The sequence below is a fragment of the Symphalangus syndactylus genome, chromosome 11 (assembly GCF_028878055.3).
Source record: "Symphalangus syndactylus isolate Jambi chromosome 11, NHGRI_mSymSyn1-v2.1_pri, whole genome shotgun sequence".
NCBI lineage: Eukaryota > Metazoa > Chordata > Mammalia > Primates > Hylobatidae > Symphalangus > Symphalangus syndactylus.
This window is the reverse complement of record NC_072433.2, coordinates 40,778,090-40,782,912: the sequence shown is the minus strand read 5'-3', so window position 1 is coordinate 40,782,912 and position 4,823 is coordinate 40,778,090. Positions and strand designations below refer to the sequence as shown.

At 37.8% G+C, this 4,823-nt stretch overlaps 1 pseudogene; it reads right to left on the bottom strand.

The window, feature by feature from the left end:
* Positions 1-3,307: 3,307 nt before the first annotated feature.
* Positions 3,308-4,200, bottom strand: LOC129492941 (mitochondrial carrier homolog 2-like; annotated as a pseudogene).
* Positions 4,201-4,823: the final 623 nt, after the last annotated feature.

Here is a 4,823-nt window from a genome sequence, read left to right as displayed (position 1 = left end):
TTTTAAACATATTTGCAATGTTCTCAGTGCACAGTGCAGCAGCAAAACCCATTTCTTGCACTTGAAACCAGTCCTTCCTCACTCCACAGAAAGTGCCTCTATCAAAAGGTGCCTGCTTGAAGCCAGCACAGAAGTGTTAGTGAGCATCACCAGGAACAGCAACTGTTGCCATTGGGGAGCCCCAAGCTATGGACAGTCATTCTTGTTCACAGAGATTCTGATAGCAGGAAAGAGCATTCTCAGTCAATGGCTTGAGTAATAGATGAATAAATGTATAAATGAACAAGTGAATTTCAAGAAAATCAAAAGTGGCTGAAGGATGCCAGACAGGTCTCCTAACCCAATGAACTTCCCTAATCTCCTAAAGAATCATCTCTCCTTGCAACTCTTCCTTGGCACCTAACATTCCACCATTATACCCCATTACTTTAGGAATTAGCAAACTACAGCCCACAGGCCAAATTCATCCCAATTTCTGCTTTGCAAATAAAGTTTTATCAAAACATAGCCACACCATTTATTTATTGTTTATGTCTATGGCTGTTCTCATGTTAAAAAGCAGAGTTGAGTACTCACGCCAGAGATCCTGTGGCCTACAAAGCTGAAAATATTTTCTATCTAGACCTTTACCAAAAAAGTTTGCCAATCCTCGGCTTTATGTTTTTCCTTTTTTTCCAGCTCCATTGAGGTATAATTGACAAATAAAAATTGTCTGTATTTAAAGTGTTTAGTGTAGAGTTTTGATATATGTATACTTTTTATATTGATCAGCACAATCAAACTAATTACCATATTTATCACCTCACATAGTTATCGTGTGTGTGTGTGTGTGTGTGTGTATGTGTGTATGGAATACTTAAGATCTACCCTCTTTACAAATTTTGAGTATACAATACATTATTATACTGTGAGCTTTTGCACAGCAAAAGGAACCGTCAGCAGAGTAAACAGACAACCCAGAGAGTGGAAGAAAATCTTCACAATCTATACATCTGACAAAGGACTAACATCCAAAATCTACAATGAACTCAAAGAAATCAGTGAGAAAAAAACAAGCAATCCCATCAAAAAGTGGGCTAAAGACATGAATAGACAATTCTCAAAAGAAGGTATTCAAATTGCCAACAAACATGAAAAAATGCTCAACATCACTAATGATCAGGGAAATGCAAATCAAAACTACAATGTAATACCACCTTACTCCTGCAAGAATGACTGTAATCAAAAAATCAAAAAACAGTAAATGTTGGTGTGGATTTGGTGATCAGGGAACACTTCTACACTGCTGGTGGGAATGTAAACTGGAATAGCCACTGTGAAAAACAGTGTGGAGATTCCTTAAACGACTAAAAGTATAACTACCATTTGATCCAGCAATCCCACCATTGGGTATCTACCCAGAGGAAAAGAAGTCATTACATGAAAAAGATATTTGCACACACATGTTTATAGCAGCACAATTCACCATTACAAAATTGTGGAACCAACCCAAATGCCCATCAATCAACGAGTGAATAAAGAAACTGTGTTATATTTATATAATGGAATACTACTCAACCATAAAAAGGAATGAATTAACGGCATTCACAGCAACCTGGATGACATTGGAGACTATTATTCTAAGTGAAGTAACTCAGGAATGGAAAACCAGACATGGTATGTTCTCACTGATACATGGGAGCTAAGCTCTGAGGACACAAAGGCATAAGAATGATACAATGGAAGTGGACTTTGGGGACTTGAGGGGAAGAGTGAGAGGGGGACAAGGGATAAAAGGCTACAAATGTGGGGCAGTGTATACTGCTCAGATGATAGGTGCACCAAAATCTCACAAATCACCACTAAAGAATGTACTCATGTAACTAAATACCACCTGTACCTCAATAACTTATAGAAAAATTATATATATATATATATATATATATATATATATATATATATATATATATGTGGGATATTGAACTCCCCTACTATTATTGTGTTGCTACTTCTCCCTTCAGATTAATTAATATTTGCTTTCTACATGTGGGAGCTCCAGTGTTGAATGCATGTATATTTACAATTGTTACATCCTCTTAATGCATTGACCCCTTTACAGTTATATATAAGTCATTATACAATGACTTTTGTTGTCTCCTTTTACAGTTTTTGGCTTAGTCATTTTGTCTGACATGAGTATAGATATCCCTACTCTCTTTTGGTTTCCAATTGCATGGAGTACCTTTTTCCATTCCTTCACTTTCAATCTATATGTGTCCTTGAAGCTGAAATGAGTCTCTTGTAGGCAGCATATTGGATCTTGTTGTTTTAATCCCCTCAGCCACTCTATGTCTTTTTATTGGAGATTTAATTCATTTACATTCAAGGTAATTATTGAGAGGTAAGGACTTATTGTTACCATTTGTTCATTGTTTTCTGGCTGCCTTGTTGATTCTTTGTTCCTTTCTTCCTCTCTTGCTATGTGATTTGATGATTTTCCATAGTGAGATGTTTTGATTCCTTTATCTTTCATGTATCTACTATAGGTTTTTGCTTTGTGGTTACCGTGAAACTTACATTAAACAACTATGGTTATAACAGTCTATTGTAAGCTGATAACAACTTAACTTTGATTGCATACAAAAACTCTACACCTTCACCCCACACACACATTTGATGTTTATAATGTCACAATTTACATCTTATTATATCATGTATCCATTAACAAATTCTTGTAGCTGTAGTTATTTTTAATAGTTTTGTCTTTGTAACCTTTATACTGGAGTTAAGTATTCTGAATTTGAATGTATTAAGTATTCTGAATTTGACTGTACACTTATTTTTAATGGTGAGTTTCATACGTTCATGTTTTCATGTTACTAATTAGCATCCTTTCATTTGAGCTTGAAGAAGTCCCTTAAGCATTTCTGGTAGGCAGGTATAGTAGTGATGAATTCCCTCAGCTTTTATTTGTCTGGGAAACTCTTTACCTCTCCTTCATTTCTGAAAGACAGCTTTGCCAGCTAAAGTATTTTGGTTGGCAGTTTTTCCTTTCAGCACTTTAAAAATATCATTCCATTACCTCCTGGCCTACAAAGTTTCTGCTGAGAAACCCACTGACAGCTTTCTATGGCTGTCATATAAGGAGTCTACTTATATGCACATCTTTCCTGTTACTGCTTTCAAACTTCTCTGTCTTTGATTCTTCACCGATATTAAGTGATTATTTTAAATGCATGCCACATTGTACAGAAATCAACACTCTCTCCCATAATTCTGTGCATCTGGGACTACAGAAATATCACTGTCCCTGTCCCACATATTCAAATTACATTCTCAGGTCACAATAATAAGTCTTCCCATAGGGGACCTTCCAGAAAAGCAAGCTATTTCCTCAGCTCATATTTTCCTGTACTGTAGCATGCACCAACAATCTATGCAAGAAGTATACATTGGGCAATAAGGAGGGGCTTCACCAGCAAGCCTTCGGCTGTCGACAGACATAAAATTAGAGACAAACACAAGAGATTAGCTCAACATACTGGCAAAAGTTTCTGTAACAACTTGGGAATAATTCTTTATTTCATTCATGGTGGAAACCCCACTGTTCAGTACATAGATATTGATGAGGTAAGCCAGTGAGTTACAGAGCCACAAAGAAATGATGTCACATTGGAGCCGAGGCACAAGACCCATGAAAAATCCTAGGATGCCCTCTCCCTAATAGATGGTTGCTATGGAGTCACAAAGTCTGCAGTACTTCGGTTCTCTGCCAATGAATTGTACCTCGGTGATAATATGGAAGGGATTTGTGATGAGGACAGCAGCAAAATGAGTGATTATCTCTCAAATTGCCTTCTTGATAACTTGGTCAAAGGAAGATGAGACTTCTTTCTGCACATTACCAGGTCCTAACTCCTCAATCTTGTCACATTCCTGGTAATGCTGTAAAACTTTACCGTGAATCATATTTCTAAGGACTCCTGAACACAGCCTTGGAGTTGATGCTTACAATGTGCTAAGGCCTCCAACCGATGCTCATAATATGCTAAGCACAACTAAAGACACCAGGAAGCTGACATGCCACCCAAAAATATGTTGTTTTATTGTTGGAAAACCAGGCTCATCTCCCACTTGGATGAGCGCTTTCACATATATAAGCAACTGAGACTGGATGGTGAGACCAGAGCCCAGAAGCACCTGACTGGCTACATCTGCCATAATGTCACCTTAAAATGAGTCTCTTTGACTTTTAACAGTTTGACTATAATGAATCTTGATGAAGTCTTCTTTGGACTGAACCTGGTTGGAAATCTTTCAGATTCCTGTATCTGAATGTCTATATCTCTCCCCAGATATGGGGAGTTTTCAGCCATTATTTATTCGTTGTTATTGTTGTTGTTTTGAGACAGGATCAGGGTCTTGCTCTGTTGCTCAGGCTGGAGTGCAGTGGTGTGATCATGGCTCACTGCAGACTGAACCTCCCAGGCTCAATTGGTCCTCCCAACCTCAGCCTCCTGAGTAGCTGGGACTACAGACATGCACCAACATGCCTGGCCAATTTATTATTTTTATTTTTTTAGAGATGAGATCTTGCTGTGTTGCCCAGGCTGGTCTCAAATTCCTGGGCTTAAGCAATCTTCCCAAATTGGCCTCCCAAAGTCCTGGGATAACAGGCATGAGCCACCATGCCTGGTCCCATTACTTATTTAAATAAACTTTCTGCCTCTTTCTCGATCTCTTCTTCTTCTTGATTTTTAATGCAAATGTTAGCTCCCTTGATGGTGTCCCATAAATCTTAGAGACTTTTTGATTCATTTTCATTCTTTTTCCTTTTTCCTCCC